The sequence below is a fragment of the Eurosta solidaginis genome, chromosome 4, assembly GCF_040869045.1.
Source record: "Eurosta solidaginis isolate ZX-2024a chromosome 4, ASM4086904v1, whole genome shotgun sequence".
Classification (NCBI taxonomy): Eukaryota; Metazoa; Arthropoda; class Insecta; order Diptera; family Tephritidae; genus Eurosta; species Eurosta solidaginis.
In genome coordinates this window covers 56,352,930-56,372,705 of record NC_090322.1, presented here as the reverse complement: position 1 = coordinate 56,372,705, position 19,776 = coordinate 56,352,930, and positions in this window count along the sequence as shown.

Sequence of the window (19,776 nt, the reverse complement as noted above, 5' to 3'; positions counted from 1 at the left end):
GTTTGAACAGGTCGGCGGGTATTCCGTCCGCGTCTTCTGATTTTTTTGCCGGAATATTGCAATTCTCGTTTCGTAATTCGGGTATCAGGTTTGTCTTTTCACACTGTACGTCAGTTATAAGGTCGCCATTATCGTTCCTGCAGAAATCTGCCCCGGCCTTGAAACCTGCCGTCATCCGCAGCAAGTTTTGTTAGAATTTTCAGGCATTACTAATATCAGCCAGCATCTGAAGCTCCTCGCACTCATGCCGTTCTGCCTTAAGCTTTTTTCCTTCTAAATATGCGTCTCTTTCTTCCTAGCCTGACGATAAAGATTCAACAGAATACCCTATATGCGGCATTCTTCTTTTTCGAGGCAGCGCGACACTCCTCATACTACCAGCTGTTCTTGCGGGCTTGCCGGGAACCTATGGTGTCAGCAGCAGCGGTACGTACGCCGGTGGAGTAGTCATCAGCTGTCTGTTTGGTGATTAACATTTCATGTCATTGCGCCCACTTTCTTTGCAGCACAGAAGCGTGTACTTATCTTGACGGCCACAAGATAGTGATCCGAGTCGATATTTGGAACTGGTATAGTGCGCACATACATGGCACTGGAACTATGGCGTGCAGACGCATCACAGGTAAATCTTGAGGGCGCAATCCAGAAGTCTTTCACCGAGCTCCGACGCTATGCAAAGTATGGATTTGGCAGAAGCAAAATAAGTATACAGGAAATAAGCGCAGCTGTCACTCGATGACCTAAGGGGTGAGGCCTTATGGAACATTTTCAAAATTTAATATTTTCATCGTGACCTGGAGTAGCGTTAAAATCTAAGGTTATGGTCAAAGCTAATCGGTGAAACCAAATTGACAGTGAAAGGTGAAGAGCGAGAAGAACGGGGAAGGAAATAATAATAGGGAGATGTGGGCGAAGAAAGTGAATGGCATAGCGTTGGATGGCGAAAATAAACTAGTTTAAATTCTTATCTCTTTACAAGTTTTTGTTTAACTTCACTGCCATGTGTGTCAGTGAAACTTATAAGAAGTTAACTGACTCCGTGACAATGCAATCCTTAATAAAAAAAAATTTTACCTTTAACCTTTTTTATAAATTGTGACAACCCTACACTTATTTGTCCTATACCAATCATATTTGGTATATTTCATACAAATAGAGATGAAACCAGTTTAGGAATGGTGAATAGTAGCGCGCTCCCGCTAGGGTCGCCAACAACATTTGGTATATTGGTCACACAGCTCGAGATCAAGCAATTTATATAATGCTCTTTCTTTACCGTAATACTGCTCGATCTACGTAAGCTGTAAATCGAATATTTTGTTGGTTAAGAAAAACAACTCAAGAACAGAATTTGAATTAAACTAAAACAAGTAAGGAAGTCTAAGTTCGGGTAAAACCGAACATTACATACCCAGCTGTACACTTGAAATGCTGTTGTTGTTTCTTTTGTGTGCTTAATAATGTTACAAGGCTCCGCAATAATACATATACATACATATGGTTCTATTCTGAGCTAATTTTCGTTTAAAAGAAGCAAAAAATATACAGAGGCTTAACACCAATGACCTTTATTGATGGGTTACATCAAAAAAAAATTTTGCCACATCAACTAAATGATTTTTGGACTAAGAGCTGACAAAAAAATTAACACAGAATATTTAGTACTTATACTATTTTATTGTAACGTAGAAATAAAATTCTATTATAACAGCCACATATTGTTTCAGATAATCACTTCTATATATTTGGTAACATTTTAATACATTTCTGATAAATTTAATGATGATTATGTATTTTAATTATTCAATATAGAAAGTTCGGATATCAAAGAGTGGCTTTACTTGCTTTTTTCGCTGCAAAATTTTTATAATAATATCAAAATTTAACTGTCTTGCGAAAACGGATTCAACACAAAGCGTGGCAAGTCCTGACACTCGCTCTTGAGATGAACACGATCTATGAAAGAAATGTTCTCCACTAGCTACAGTGACAGGTAGCTTATAAGACAGCTTGATCCAGGCGAACCCCAAATAAGGGACATAAACCAACGCATCAGATTGCTTGTGGACGAACACAAGCGGGCGAAATGGGAAGAGCACCTAAGAGGTTGTAACCTCTCTACCGGTGTAGGTAAACTTTGGTCCACCGTAAAGTCCCTATCGAATCCGACTAAGCACAAAGACAAAGTTTCCATCGCCTTTGGCGATAAGGTGCTGTCGGATGTGAAAAAATGTGCGAGCGCTTTCTGCCGACAATATATAATGCATCCTACGGTCGACAAAGATAGACGGAGAGCCAATAGACACGCACATAAACACAAACTCAGCGCGTCACCAATTACCATCACCGCTAGAGTGGTTGAGGACGCCATTGGTCGCGCTAAACCATGCAAACCAGTGGGCCCAGACGGCATAGCCATGCCGATGCTTAAAAACCTAGGGAAAGAGGGTTTCAAATATTTAGCGCATGTCTTCAACCTGTCTCTTTCCACCTTTGTCATACCCGAGAAATGGAAAATGGCAAAGGTGGTCCCGCTACTAAAGCCTGGGAAACCAGCTAACATAGGTGAGTCATATCGTCCGATATCTCTCCTATCGCCAGTGGCAAAGACGCTTGAAGCCATTTTGCTCCCTTATTTCCAAGCACATTTGCAGCTAGCCCCTCATCAGCATGGCTTCAGAAAACTCCATAGCACTACCTCCGCGCTAAATGTCATTAGCACCCAGATAAATTGCGGTTTGAATCAATATCCCCACCATAGAACAGTACTCGTAGCGTTAGACCTATCAAAAGCTTTTGATACGGTCAACCATGGCTCGTTACTGCAAGACCTGGAAGGGTCTACCCTTCCCCCATGTCTTAAAAGGTGGACCGCAAATTATCTGGGTGGTCGGCAGGCATCGGTGCAATTCAGAAACGAAACATCAAATCAAAGGAGAATTAAACAAGGGGTGCCACAGGGTGGTGTCCTATCCCCGCTTTTGTTTAATTTCTACATATCTAAGCTGCCTTCACCACCGGAAGGAGTCACAATCGTTTCCTACGCCGATGACTGCACAATAATGGCCACAGGCCCAGGCCCAGAGATCGATGAGCTATGCAATAAAATAAACGGCTATCTCCCTGATCTCTCCAGTTTTTTCGCCTCGCGAAACCTGGCATTGTCACCGACTAAATGTTCCGCGACCTTATTTACAACATGGACGCCCAAATCTCGACCATATTGAACATCCACGTCGATGGCACTACGCTACCGACTGTCCTACACCCCAAAATCTTGGGTGTGACGTTTGATCAGGATCTACATTTTGGTGCGCACGCAACCGCAATTGTTCCAAGAATTCAGAGCCGTAATAAAATCCTCAAATCCCTTGCTGGCAGTACCTGGGGAAAAGATAAAGAAACGCTCCTGACCACATACAAAGCAATTAGCCAGCCGATTACGTGCTACGCGTCACCCATATGGTCGCCAAGCCTAAAAACCACCCACTGGAAGAAACTACAGGCCTGCCAAAATACTGCTCTCAGAATCGCCACGGGCTGTCTTCTTATGTCCCCAGAACACCATCTGCATAATGAGGCGAGAATACTCCCCATCAGGGTGAGAAATGAGATGCTGACCAAACAGTTTCTGTTGAATACCCAGAAACCTGGGCATCCCAACAAACATCTGATTGACGAACCAGCACCGCCTAGGGGCCTAAGGAGTCATCTCCGTAAGCATTTTGAGGAAATACGGCACCTGAGAACCCAGCCGTATGAAGCGAAAAAACACAAGCAGGTCCTTGGTGAACTCCATAGACAGGCGTCGGACCTTTATGTCGGGAATTGCCCGGTGAATTCAATACTTGAAGAAAAATATCCAGAACTCGCAGAAGAGGAACGCATACTCCCCAGGGAAACGCGTGTCACTCTTGCTCAACTTCGTTCTGGATACTGTAACAGGTTAAACTCTTACCTATCCAGAATCAGCCCCGACATACAAAATGTATGCCCCGCTTGCAATGTGTCCCCACATGACACCAACCATCTCTTTAATTGTAATGTGGAACCAACGCCTCTAACACTCCTTTCCTTATGGTCCACCCCTGTTGAAACGGCAAGTTTCCTTGGACTCCCGTTAGAGGATATTGATGACAATTTGTGATCGGTCGCGGCTATTAGGTGGGGCGAGCATTGCTACAACAACAACAACAGGTATAATGCAAAAGATACATAAAGCAACACAAATGTTGGGGAAAATTGTATACAGATTTTGAACATATGCAGATGGCATTTAGAAATTTGCCTCGTAAATGTGTTTCAAGTGTATTATTTCGCATTCTAAACTTTGAGAAATGTCCGACCTGTATTTTTCGACAAATTTTGCTGCACTCGCCAGACCGTAGTTTCATCCATGTCTTCAAATTGCCACAAAAAGGAAAACGTCTCGCTCAAATTTCTCATGGCTGCAAATTGTTCAGTAATGCCAGTGATTACCGAATCAGCGATCACCAGGAATGTATTGTTTTTAAAATCAAACTCTGAATCATCCGTAATCATCTCATTTAAATTATCTTCAGAGCGTATTTTGGGTTTTCTCTTTCGAATGTCCGGAAACTTTGGCGAGATGTTCAATTGAATAGCAACTGTTTTGCATTCGTTTAAAATTGTTTCCCATTGGTTCCTGATCAAATTCTAATCAGCTAATAAGGCATATATTTTCAAACAAATTGAGGAGAGCAAAATACATTCGAACTTGTTGATGTACTTGTGAATTGCAGCCGTGCATCAGCATGCACCATCAACACCACATAAATTGAAACTGTGGGTTGCACAAGGCGAGTAATCAGCATTCGAGTTTTTGTCGAGAATGTGACGTAGTGCGCTGTTGTAAGCTCCTTTCATATTGGCGCCGTTTACGTACCCTTGTGCACGACAATCTTTTAATGGGATTTCATGCTTACCTAGAGTATGGCAAATTAGATCAGCGATTTTCTGACCAGTTTTTTGGTTACAATTCACGAAAGCCAAAAACCGTTCGTGAATTGTAAATTTGTTGCTTTCGAATTGAAATCGAGTTAGCGCAAAATGAACGTAGTCAACGTGACCAGCATCCGGCATACCATCAACGATAATAGTGTAACGAATTTACTGCAAATCCTCTTATTTGCCCTTCTGCTAAGTTTGAATCACTAAACTGTTGAATAAATAACTCCAATATGTAATAATGCAAAATGGCCTTTATTAAATTACTTCACAATAACGCTCAAACTGTGCAACGAATAGCTTGCTTAATAACCAAACTGATTCATAGCTCAAATGAAACTCTACTATTCAAAATAATACTGCTCTTGCTCGCTAGATAGCGTCTTAATCGAAATCTCAAATCAAACTGAATTCCAGCGCCTCTACAATTGCCGCCTTTTATACTCTCGGATTTCAACGTTCGCATCTTCTAGGCGCTTCCAGAATCTACTAGTCCAGCAGCTCTCAAACTTCTCAGCTGCAACTACAATTGCATGATTTTTATAGTTTTTCTCATTGCATAATTTCAGGAGTATCTCAGATATATGCATGTGTTTGTGCATTGACTCTCCGCTGCTCGTATACGTACATGGTACATACATATGTGTAGACGCAATTATTGTTTCGTTTATGTAGATACATAATGTTTGATCTATGGATGTGAATTCTCGTCACTGCTTGGCATCGGCTTAGGGACGATAGCATCGCTCAGTGCTGCTAACATTCGTTACAATAGCAAAATACTTGGCTTTCTTGCCTTGATCTAATATAGTCTGGGGAAAGATAGTGAACTTGTAGACGTTTGTGCTGCTGTTGTGAAATCCTAACTTTCCCCAAATGATCCCTAAGTACCGGATCATATTGGGTTATGAGATCTTAGATGACCAAAAAATGTCCATCTTTTCGTTCACCAAGATATATACTTTCGCCTTTGAAAGCTAGGCCTCTTTCACCCAAAAATAAAATAGTGTCCAAAATCCATATATATAAAAAGAAGTGTACATTTTGATTGTCACTCCATAACTCGAGAACGGATAGAAAGATTGCCATGAAATTTTTAGGATATCTTAATAGGAACCCGGAGAGTGTTTGTGAAAAGTTTTTTTTTCGGGAAGTGGACCAGAGACCGATTTATTCTAAACTGTCGTATATATGGCTCGATTTGCCTGAAATTTGGTATGTAGGTAGCGTTATATCTAGAATAAAATGTCGGATAATTTTTCTTCCGGGAAGTGGACCAGGATACATATTGGTGACTAGGGTCTCGAGAAATAGGACAAAAAGTGGACCCGGACGCCCCTAGAATGTGTTTATACAATATGGATATCAAATGAAAGCTGCTGATGAGTTCTTTAGTACAGGGTAGTTTTCATACCCATTGGTGACTAGGGTCCCGAGATATAGGCCAAAACGTAGACCCGGGCACCCCTAGAATGTGTTTATACAATATGGATATCAAATGAAAGCTGTTGATGAGTGCTTTAGTACAGGGTAGTTTTCATACCTATCGGTGACTAGGGTCTCGAGATATAGGCCAGAACGTGGACCCGGGCACCCCTAGAATGTGTTTATACAATATGGATATCAAATGAAAGCTGTTGATGAGTGCTTTAGTACAGGGTAGTTTTCATACCTATTGGTGACTAGGGTCTCGAGATATAGGCCAAAACGTGGACCCGGGCACCCCTAGAATGTGTGTGTATTTTGGATATCAAATGAAAGCTGTTGCTGAGAGCTTTTAAGTAATTTTCATTGTGATATTCGATTTAGTCGCATCAATCTGGCAAAACTGATGCGAAGCCGAAATAAAGACATGAATTAATAATACCTACATACCTATTTACATACGACCTATTCGATTTGACAGAATTTGGTATATAAATTTGCCTATATTAGTATTTCCGATGCTTTTTTCCGGGAAGTAGACCAGAAACGGATTGGGACTGGGATTAGGACTGGGACTGAGATTCGGAATGGGACTGGAACAAAATACATACCACCCTCTGGGACTGGCAATAAGATATGAAGAAGAATGAGAAAAACATGAGAGAAGAGAAAAGAGAGAAGGAGACTGAGAAAGAGATAGAATGAGACGAAGACGGATATAGATGAAGCGAAAAATACGGAGGGAGGAGTGAATACAAAGCTTAGGAAAAAGTGTAGAGGGGCGAGGGAGAGTTAGACAGAAAAAGCTTATTAAAATGTATGCAGATATACAAATTTAGGGCAGAACAACGTCTGCCGGGTCTGCTAGTTCTATATAAAATTTATTTCCACTTTTGAGTTTCAGTGATTAGCTGTTCATTGAGTGTATCAATTTCGTACCCTTGTGCATGTCCCCAAGAACATCAAAAACTTATAATGCTGAATCGGTTAAACTGGCTTAGTATAAAACAGTCAATAAGTTACTTCACTTTGAAATTTATACATCATGTAAGATTAGGAATGCTACCGAGTTACTTGAGCAATAAAATATTATATAATCACGAGATCCATAGTTATGGAACTAGATACTGCAATAATATAAGACTGCCTAGAGTAAGAACAGAGTTCGCAAAGAAGACTTTAGAATACACTGGGTACAAAATGTACAATGATCTACCTACTGAGATAAAAGATTGTGAAAATATTAATAAGTTTAAAGTAAAATTATTTTTATATTGTAAAACACTTAATATTTAATGAAACAAGTGCTTACTTAACATCAACTAGGTCTTAAAGACCGTAATAAATCATGTTATGGCATGATCTTGTGGTGCACAGTGGCTAGTCATGTCGGCTGGGTTGGGTTCTTGCCAACCTTGCTGTCCTGCGCCATAAACAGGAAAAATTTCCTATCATGCCTATTCAAAATCAACTGTCAACAAGTAAGGAAGGTTAAGTTCGGGTGTAACCGAACATTACATACTCAGTTGAGAGCTATGGTGGCAACATAAGGGAAAATAACCATGTAGGAAAATAAACCGAGGGTAACCCTGGAATGTGTTTGTATGACATGTGTATCAAATGAAAGGTGTTAATGAGTATTTTAAAAGGGAGTGATCCTTATTTCCATAGGTGGACGCCGTTTCGTGATATCGCCATAAAGGGGACCAGGGGTGACTCTAGAATGCGTTTGTGCACTATGGGTGTCAAACGAAAGGTATTAATGAGTATTTTAAGAGGGCGTGGGCCTTAGTTCTATATGTAGACACCTTTTCGAGATATCGCCATAAAGGTGGACAGGGGTGACTCTAGAATTTGTTTGTACTATATGGGTATCAAATGAAAGGTGTTAATGAGTATTTTAAAAGGGAGTGGGCCTTAGTTCTATAGGTGGACGCCTTTTCGGAATATCGTTATAAAAGTGGACCAGGGTAGACTCTAGAATGCGTTTGTACAATATGGGTATCAAACGAAAGGTGTTAATAAGTGTTGTAAAAGGGAGTGGGCGTTAGTTCTATGGGTGGACGCCTTTTCGGGATATCGCCATAAACGTGGACCAGGGGTGACTCTAGAATGCGTTTGTACAATATGGGTATCAACTGAAAGGTGTTAATGAGTATTTTAAAAGGGCGTGGGCCTTAGTTCTATAGGTGGACGCCTTTTCGAGATATCGCCATAAAGGTGGACCAGGGGTGACTCTAGAATTTGTTTGTACGATATGGGTATCAAATGAAAGGTGTTAATGAGTATTTTAAAAGGGAGTGGGCCTTAGTAGCCATAAAGGTGGGCCAGGGGTGACTCTAGAATTTTTTTGTACGATATGGGTATCAAATGAAAGGTGTTACTGAGTATTTTAAAAGGGAGTGGGCCTTAGTTCCATAGGTGGATGCCTTTTCGAGATATCGCCATAAAGGTGGGCCAGGGGTGACTCTAGAATTTTTTTGTACGATATGGGTATCAAATGAAAGGTGTTAATGAGTATTTTCAAAAGGAGTGGGCCTTAGTTCTATATGTGGACGCCTTTTCGAGATATCGCCATAAAGGTGGACCAGAGGTGACTCTAGAATTTGTTTGTACGATATGGGTATCAAATGAAAGGTGTTACTGAGTATTTTAAAAGGGAGTGGGCCTTAGTTCCATAGGTGGATGCCTTTTCGAGATATCGCCATAAAGGTGGGCCAGGGGTGACTCTAGAATTCGTTTGTACGATATGGGTTTCAAATGAAAGGTGTTAATGAGTATTTTAAAAGAGCGTGGGCCTTAGTTCTATAGGTGGACGCCTTTTCGAGATATCGACATAAAGGTGGACCAGAGGTGACTCTAGAATTCGTTTGTACTATATGGGTTTCAAATGAAAGGTGTTAATGAGTATTTTAAAAGAGCGTGGGCCTTAGTTCTATAGGTGGACGCCTTTTCGAGATATCGCCATAAAGGTGGACCAGAGGTGACTCTAGAATTTGTTTGCACGATATGGGTATCAAATGAAAGGTGTTACTGAGTATTTTAAAAGGGAGTGGGCCTTAGTTCCATAGGTGGATGCCTTTTCGAAATATCGCCATAAAGGTGGGCCAGGGGTGACTCTAGAATTTTTTTGTACGATATGGGTATCAAATGAAAGGTGTTAATGAGTATTTTCAAAAGGAGTGGGCCTTAGTTCTATATGTGGACGCCTTTTCGAGATATCGCCATAAAAGTGGACCAGGGGTGACTCTAGAATGTGTTTGTATATATGGGTATCAAATTAAAGGTATTAATGAGGGTTTTAAAAGGGAGTGGCCCTTAGTTGTATATGTGAAGGCGTTTTCGAGATATCGACCAAAATGTGAACCAGGGTGATCCAGAACTTCATCTGTCGGGTACCGCTAATTTATTTATATATTTAATACCACGAACAGTATTCCTTCCAAGATTCCAAGGGCTTTTGATTTCGCCCTGCAAAACTTTTTCATTTTCTTCTACTTAATATGGTAGGTGTCACACCCATTTTACCAAGTTTTTTTCTAAAGTTATATTTTGCGTCCATATTGGCGGCCACCGTGGTGTGATGGTAGCGAGCTCCGCCTACCACACCGTATGCCCTGGGTTCAAACCCCGGGCAAAGCAACATCAAAATTTTAGAAATAAGGTTTTTAAATTAGAAGAAAATTTTTCTAAGCGGGGTCGCCCCTCGGCAGTGTTTGGCAAGCGCTGCGGGTGTATTTCTGCCATGAAGAGCTCTCAGTGAAAACTCATCTGCCTTGCAGATGCCGTTCGGAGTCGGCATAAAACATGTAGGTCCCGTCCGGCCAATTTGTAGGGAAAATCAATAGGAGCACGACGCAAATTGGAAGAGAAGCTCGGCCTTAGATCTCTTCGGAGGTTATCGCGCCTTACATTTATTTTTTTTTTTATATTTTGCGTAAATAGACCAATACAATTACCATGTTTCCTCCCTTTTTTCGTATTTGGTATATAATTATGGCATTTTTTTCAATTTTCGTAATTTTCGATATCGAAAAAGTGGGCGTGGTCAAAGTCGGATTTCAGCCATTTTTTACACCAACACAAAGTGAGTTCAGATAAGTACGTGAACTGAGTTTAGTAAAGATATATCGATTTTTGCTCAAGTTATAGTGTCAAAGGCCGAGCGGAAGGACAGACGGTCGACTGTGTATAAAAACTGGGCGCGGCTTCAACCGATTTCGCCCTTTTTCACAGAAAACAGTTATCGTCCTAGAATCTAAGCCTCTACCAAACTTCACAAGGAATTGTTCGACTTATGGCATTAAAATGAAATTTTCTTTTATTTTTGTATTTTGTTACAACATATCATTACTGGAGTTGAATGTTGGCATAATTTACTTATGTACTCTAAAGATATTAACTTTTCTTTTAAAATTCGAATTTAAAAAAAAATTTTTTTTAAAAGTGTGCGTGGTCGTTCTCCGATTTTGCTAGTTTTTAGTAAGCAGACATATAGCAATAAGAGTAACGTTCCTGCCAAATTTCATCATGATATCTTCAACGATTGCCAAATAACAGCTTCCAAAACTTCTAAATTACCTTGTTTTAAAAGTGGGCGGTGCCACGCCCATTGTCCAAAATTTTACCATTTTTCTATTCTGCGTCATAAGTTAAACTAACTTACCAAGTTTCATCGCTTAATCCGTATTTGGTAATGAATTATCGCACTTTTTCGATTTTTCGAAATATTCGATATCGAAAAAGTGGGCGTGGTTATTGTCCGATATCGTTCATTTTAAATAGCGATCTGAGATGAGTGCCCAGGAACCTACATACCAAATTTCATCAAGATACCTCGAAATTTACTCAAGTTATCGTGTTAACGGACAGACGGACGGACGGACGGACATGGCTCATTCGAATTTTTTTTCGATACTGATAATTTTGATATATGGAAGTCTATATCTATCTCGATTCCTTTATACCTGTACAACCAACCGTTATCCAATCAAAGTTATTATACTCTGTGAGCTCTGCTCAACTGAGTATAAAAAGCGCAGAACTCATTCAAAACGCTTGAAATTCAAAAGAAAACGACATCCGGTCGAACCGGATGCCACGGACAGACCGTTTCAACATTCAAAATTTAAAATTCAAAAAAAATCTAACGCAAAAAAAATTTCCGAACCGGATATGACCGGTTGGAAATCGCTGAAAATCAAAAAACAAAAAAAGCTGAAAATTAAGAAGGGAAAAAAGAAAATAGGGCGAATATATAAAGGGGCGCCGCGGGTGTTGTTGCGACGCCCGGTGCTTGACCCACCCTCACCCATGGCCATCGACGCACCCAATCCTCGATGGCCCCTTACCTGAATACCCTATGCCTTCTAAATGAATGGAACCATCAACATTCCCATTTTTACAAACATTATAATTCATTGCAGTGAAAGACTTAGGCAATATCTATATTTAATCCATACTAGGTTAAGACTAACTAATTTTCCGTTTTTTTTTTTTTGTTTTTTTTTTCAAATTAGCATACGTTTTGACGGAGTCATATAAAATGTATCTAGTTATAAGTGAAAGTTTAATTATAAAACAAAAAGAGAAAAACGTGTGCTAATGTGTTTAATTATAATTTTTTTTTTTTTGCTTTTATTATACTCAGTTGAGCAGAGCTCACAGAGTATATTAAGTTTGATTGGATAACGGTTGGTTGTACATATATAAAGGAATCGAGATAGATATAGACTTCCATATATCAAAATAATCAGGATCGAAAAAAATTTGATTGAGCCATGTCCGTCCGTCCGTCCGTCCGTCCGTTAACACGATAACTTGAGTAAATTTTGAGGTATCTTGATGAAATTTGGTATGTAGGTTCCTGAGCACTCATCTCAGATCGCTATTTAAAATGAACGATATCGGACTATAACCACGCCCACTTTTTCGATATCGAAAATTTCGAAAAACCGAAAAAATGCGATAATTCATTACAAAAGACCGATAAAGCGACGAAACTTGGTAGATGAGTTGAACTTATGACGCAAAATATAAAATTAGTAAAATTTTGGACAATGGGCGTGGCACCGCCCACTTTTTAAAGAAGGTAATTTAAAAGTTTGCAAGCTGTAATTTGGCAGTCGTTGAAGATATCATGATGAAATTTGGCAGGAACGTTACTCTTATTACTGCATGTACGCTTAATAAAAATTAGCAAAATCGGAGAAGGACCACGCCCACTTTTAAAAAAAAAATTTTTTTAAAGTAAAATTTTAACAAAAAATTTAATATCTTTACAGTATATAAGTAAATTATGTCAAGATTCAACTCCAGTAATGATATGGTGCAACAAAATACAAAAATAAAAGAAAATTTAAAAATGGGCGTGGCTCCACCCTTTTTCATTTAATTTGTCTAGGATACTTTTAATGCCATAAATCGAACAAAAATTAACCAATCCTTTTGAAATTTGGTAGGGGCATAGACTTTATGGCGCTAACTGTTTTCTGTGAAAATGGGCGAAATCGGTTGATGCCACGCCCAGTTTTTATACACAGTCGTCCGTCTGTCCTTCCGCTCGGCCGTTAACACGATAACTTGAACAAAAATCGATATATCTTTACTAAACTCACGCACTTATCTGAACGCACTTTGTATTGGTGTAAAAAAATGGCCGAAATCCGACTATGACCACGCCCACTTTTTCGATATCGAAAATTACGAAAAATGAAAAAAATGCCATAATTCTATACCAAATACGAAAAAAGGGATGAAACATGGTAATTGGATTAGTTTATTGACGCAAAATATAACTTTAGAAGAAAACTTTGTAAAATGGGTGTGACACCTACCATATTAAGTAGAAGGAAATGAAAAATTTCTGCAGGGCGAAATCAAAAGCCTTTGGAATCTTGGCAGGAATACTGTTCGTGGTATTACATATATAAATAAATTAGCGGTACCCGACAGATGATGTTCTGGGTCACCCTGGTCCACATTTTGGTCGATATCTCGAAAACGCCTTCACATATACAACTACCACCACTCCCTTTTAAAAGCCTCATTAACACCTTTCATTTGATACTCATATCGTACAAACAAATTCTAGAGTCACCCCTGGTCCACCTTTATGGCGATATCTCGAAAAGGCGTCCACCTATAGAACTAAGGCCCACTCCCTTTTAAAATACTCATTAACACCTTTCATTTGATACACATGTCATACAAACACATTCCAGGGTTACCCTAGGTTCATTTTCCTACATGGTGATTTTCCCTTATTTTGTCTCCATAGCTCTCAACTGAGTATGTAATGTTCGGTTACACCCGAACTTAGCCTTCCTTACTTGTTATTAATAATTTTAGACTTTTCCTTGAAAAAAATTTTTGTTTTTTTTTCTGTGTAATTTTTTGTGTTAACTATTTTAGATTATCTCATCTTATTTTATTTTGTCCTAATTTAGCTTATTTCATTTTATTTTATTTTAGTTCATATGGTATTTGAACATTTAGTTGATTTTATTGTAGTTTATGTTAGTTTATCTGAATAGTGCTATCACTTTATTATCTTACTATATTTTATTTTATTTTACTATGCTTTAATTTAGATTTTCAGGTCAATTGAAAGAAAAACTAGAAGTTCAAAAAAAAGTCTTCATGGAAGTTTATTAACAACTTCCCTGTTCGATTAGTCATATGTGACTCATAATAGCGCATTGGAATGAGTCACATGTGACTCCTTTCTTTATACAACTTAAAGACGCTTTCTTGGTACGAACGTTTCGTTATATATTTGTGAATTCATTGTGAGCGTATATCAAATGACCCGAACTTTATGAAAGTGAAAGAAAATTTCAAAAAAAATTTTTTTTTTTTTTTTCATACCTTTTTCCCATTTTCTTCAATTTTTGGTTATACTTCTAATTTCAATTAAACAAAATAGCACACTCATACACGCTTTTGACATTTATGTATCAATTTACCGTTATCCAGATTCGTAAACTTAAATTATTTCTTATGGTCCTATTTGTTCACCTGGGACTCATTGAACGTGGTAAACAAGATTGGTTTTGCTACGTTCCTGAGTCACATTTGAATCACAAAATAGAATGGCCAAAATAAGGTAAATATATGTCAAATCATCTATAAAAATAGTATTCTATAATATGTATTCATATTATTTAATTAAGCAGTACAAAAATTAATGGGCGTAGGGCATTCTCAAAGCGCTTTGTCTAAAGCAGCGCATTTATAATGCTATTGAAATTAATTTAATGTATTTTTATATGTTTATGCTTATGGGCATATGCAAATGTAAATGTATGTGTGTGATTTGCCTTAATCTAGTTAGTATACTACTTTCTATAATTTTAAATATTAAATTTTCTTTTATGTGATTTTTAAATTCTCCTACGATGAAATTTGGTTCGGAATCTCTCAATTTATTAAATTATAGTGGTCCATATTACGGAACGAACTCACCCATTGGTTCAACCGTCGATGTTGTTGAAGCTGGTGCTGTTACAGCAGGCCTATGTTCGGCGGCCCTGCTATTGGTGTGGGTAAAGCTGGTGGTGTTGCAGCAGGCCTATATTCGGCGGCCCTGCTGTTGTTGTTGTTCAAGCTGGTGTTGCAGCAGGCCTATGTTTAGCGGCCCTGATGTTGTTGTTGTACAAGCTGGTGTTGCAGCAGGCCTATGTTTAGCGGCCCTGCTATTGTTGTGGCTGGTGCTGGTGGTAAGCCTGGTGGAAGTTCCGCGTTTGGTAGGCGCTGCCGATGGTGGCGCGCGGTGTTGCACAAAGTAATGGTGTTAACGCGCGGTGTTGCACAAAGTAATGGTGTTAACGCGCGGTTGTTGGCGGTGGCGCGCGGTTGCGCGATCAATGGTGGTAGCGGTAGCGCGCGATGTTGGCGCTGCTGGTGGTATTAGCGCCCGTGGTTGTGGCGCGCGGTTTTGGCGTGCGATGTTGTTATCGTGACCGCCTGTTTTGTGGTTGCGCGCGATTAATGGTGGTAGCGCGCGGTGTTGGCGCTATTGGTGGTGGTTGCACTCGTAATTGGTGCTGTTGTTGGTATTAGCCCTCAGGGTTGTGCGGTTGTAGCGCACGGGTTTGTTACCGCTTTTATTAAGGGTGGCACGCGGTATTGCGCTGAGAACAAGGGTAGCGGTAGCGCGCGATGTTGGCGCTTCTGGTGGTATTAGCGCCCGTGGTTGTGGCGCGCGGTTTTTGCGTGCGATGTTGTTATCGTGGCCTCCTGTTTTGTGGTTGCGCGCGATAAATGGTGGTAGCGCGCGGTGTTGGCGCTATTGGTGGTGGTTGTTGTTGTTGTTGTTGTTGTTGTAGCGATAAGGTTGCTCCCCGAAGGCTTTGGGGAGTGTTATCGATGTGACGGTCCTTTGCCGGATACAGATCCGGTACGCTCCGGTACCACAGCACCATTAAGGTGCTAGCCCGACCATCTCGGGAACGATTTATGTGGCACATTAAACCTTCAGGCCATCGCCTCCCTCCCCACCCCCAAGTTCCATGAGGAGCTTGGGGTCACCGGAGCCTCGCCTGTTAGTGAAACATGATTCGCCGCGGATAGGTGAGGTTGACAATTGGGTTTGGAGAAGCTATATATTGCGCTGGCAACCTGAAGGGTTGCGCTAAACACCCCTTGAATCTGGTATTTTAGTCGCCTCTTACGACAGGCATACCTACCGCGGGTATATTCTGACCCCCTTACCCGCTGGGGTATTGGTGGTGGTGTCGCGTGGCGTTGATATTCTCCCCGGCGGCCGCGTACTGAATCCCAAATTGACCTTAAGTGCTAAAGGGGAACGCCAATCACAGGCAAGATTCGTCAGAAAATAACGTTCAAAACAGTGGCATTTGATCAATGCATGATTAATTACTACAACTGAGTCATATTCAATCAATACATGACTATGCCCTACGGAGCGTCATACAATGAAATAAATTGCTAATTTAAACTTTCCAGACTTGCCGTCGTTACCCCTTTCACAATCGCTATCAGCGTGAGACGCCAGGGCCTTCCTGCAACTTGTTAAACAAAATCAAATCGAATGGGTGGCCGTTGTCACCCTCATAAAATTTGTATGTACCCTATCAAATTTTGCATAGATTTTACCATAAATTTTGTACGCATTATGCATAATTTAACTCATATTAATCTTTTCCACTGCTTTTCAATGGTAATTCACTATAACAATGGCTACGTTTTAGCTTTGTCGCACTTAATTTCCATAAGCCCCTGCGCATCCTTTTTTTTCTTCAAGTTTTGCCAATCGTGAATACAAACTTTTTACAAAAGTTTATTTCAACTTCCTTGTGTAATTGACCACTGAAAATACCACAACTACCCGCTACAGAATTTTATGTTTTGTATCCTTTGAAAACGAAAGGCCATTTTCTCCAATGAAGCGAGCGTAAGCAGCGAAGCAACGCCCAGCCGAAGTAGTACACACTCGATTTTCTATTTTCCCACAATTGGAATTTCACTTTAAACGAAAATTAATTATAAACACATTAGAGTGTACGTCCGTCGTCGCCTCAGCTAATCTTCTCGTGCACAAGTTCTAAGCTAATTTACTTTTTCCTCCCGTCCTTTTTAGGTTTTTTCCGGCACACATCAAAATCAAGCACCCTTATTTTTCTTTGTCCAAACGCCAACTGATCATGGCATTCTAGCAAATTCCATGCTATTATTGCGAATGCGCAGTGGAACGGAGCCGTTAAATCGCATGATTTAACTGTGGTTGCCATGGGGGTTGCCTACGAGGTAGTAGTCGCAGTGATATTCCTGCGGCCATGATTAAAATTTCCATATACTTTGTTTTTGTGAACCGGTGGACCAATGTCAAAATCGCACCGCGCTGAAAGGTGGAGTGTCAGCTGTCACCTTGCATAGTTACGCCATGGTGGTTGCCGTTATTGGGAATTTTTCCACACCATTGGATTCTTTCGCGATGCCACCTGCGGGAAATTAACAAAAAATTGTTTTAACCACCCCAGGCAGACATGAGTGAGGGTGAATCATACCTTTTTCCTATCACTAGCCAACTGATACGTTCCAAGGGTGACTCTCCCAAGTGGACCATAACAATAAATATAATATAATATAATATAATAATAATAATTGTGGCCTTCTTTTGAATTAGATTTTGTAAAGATCGCCATTGAGTATAACATTTAGTGTGATCTTGAGTATTTTCGCCTGATGGCAGTTTATCGTATAGCTTCTTCTATACCTGGAATCTCGAATATCCGCACAACAAATTTTAGGTCGATTTAAAGTATTGGTGCTTAACAGACAACGTGGTGAGCAATAAAAAGCATTGCCAGTGGCACTCCAAACTAACCAGTCACGCTCCACTTTCTCTCCATTTGGTAATATTCTGTTTAACAACGAGGTAGGAAATGCCTCGTCATGACAATCACGTGCAAAAATAACAGGACACTTTTGATGACCTCGACGGATTATTTGTTGACTTCTTCAGATCGCAAAAACTCATTATTCACGGTACCGATATCGAAGTCGCTTATATACTCTGGACTTTGATACAGAGTTGGTGGTATTGTTGGAAGACTTTTTGAAGATGAGCCTTCATTAGTGTCGCCACGAAAATTTTCGATTTCGGATTCATGTAAACATACATTAAACTACCTGCAGAACTTAACCGCAATGGAATAATATTCTATAAAAGCCTGCAATTACTGGCGTATGCTGATGACATTGATATCATCGGCCTAAACACCCGCGCCGTTAGTTCTGCTTGCTCCAAACTGTAAAAAGAACCGGTAAAGATGGGTTTGATGGTGAATGAGGGCAAAACGAAGTATCTGCTGTCATCGAGCAAAGAGTCAGCGCATATGCTCCTTGGCAACCACTCTACTGTTGGCAGCCATAATTTCGAAATAGTACAAGACTTCGTTTATTTGGGAACCAGCATCAACACTAACAACAACATCAGCTCCGAAATCCAGCGAATAATCACTCTTGCCAATAAATGCTACTCTGAACTAGGTAGGCAATTGAAAAGTAAGGTCCTCTCTCGGCAAACGAAAATCATACTCTACAAGTCACTTATCGTACCCGTCCCGCTATATGGTGCAGGAGCATGGACCATGACAACAGCAGATGAAGCCGCTCTGGGAGTGTTCGAGAGAAAAGTTCTTCGAAAGATTTATGGACCTCTGCGCGTTGGCGATGACGAGTACCGAAGAAGATTTAACGATGAGCTGTACGAGCTATAGCTAGAGATCAACATAGTCAAGCGAATTAAAACGCAGCGGCTGCGCCCCCCACTCCGTTGGAAGGACCAGGTGGAAAACGATTTAAACTCCCTTGGTGTGGCCAATTAGCGCCGGTTGGCAGAGAGAAGGAGCGGCTATGTTGGACGGCCGTGACCCTTAAACGGTTAAGCGCCAATTAAGTAAGTAAGTAAGTTTTTATTGTCTCCTCAGGCCCAGGCAAAAAATCATTATCAATATTCATTGCTTTTGAAATTCGGCTTAAAATTTGCACATGGAACAACTAAAGACTCTCCTGAATTAAAAAAAAATGTCTTAGTACCTCTAAATCGCGGGCCCCCTGAGAAACAGAAGAGAAGGTAGTTCCACTTAAATTTTTTTGACGTATTTGGGAATTTTTGAAGTTTCATAATGTTTGTTGTTTTGCTAGAAGCGGTGCCATACCGTTACTGTTTAAGGCGAAATTGTGGTTTTCGTGATGGAAATTTCCTTCAGGATGAAAACGCAATGTGTTATGGATTCGCATTTTCTACGGGAAGCAGTAAGGAAGGCGGTCGGCATGATGTGGTGGTGCACATTGGCTAGTCATTGTCGGCTGGGGCGGGTCGCTGCCAACCTTACTGTTCCTGCGCCATAAACAGAAAAAAGATCCTATCATGCCTATCAAAACTAGCTGTCAAAAAGCGCAGAGACGATTCAAAACGCTTATAATTCAAAATAAAACAATATCCGGCCGAACCGGATGTCACGGACAGACCGTTAACATTCAAAAAAATTCAAATGCAAAAAAACTCAAAAAAAAATCTAACGCAAAAGGAGACAAAGCTAACCAAACCGGAAATGACCGGTTACTAACTGATAAAATTTAAAATACAAAAACAAACGCTGAAAATAAAAATTAAAAAAAGCTGAAAAGGGAAAAGGAAAGAAAAATAAACAAAAAGGGCCGAATATACATAGGGGTGCCGCGGGTGGTGTTGCGACGCCCGGTGCATTATCCCACCCTCAAAATCCATGGCCACCGTCGCACCTAAAATTCCGTTGGCCCCTTACCTGGATGCCTAAGTGCCTTCTAAAAGAATGTAGACGCCAGCATTCCCATTTTAATTACAATTTTATTGAAAATTCATTATTAATATGT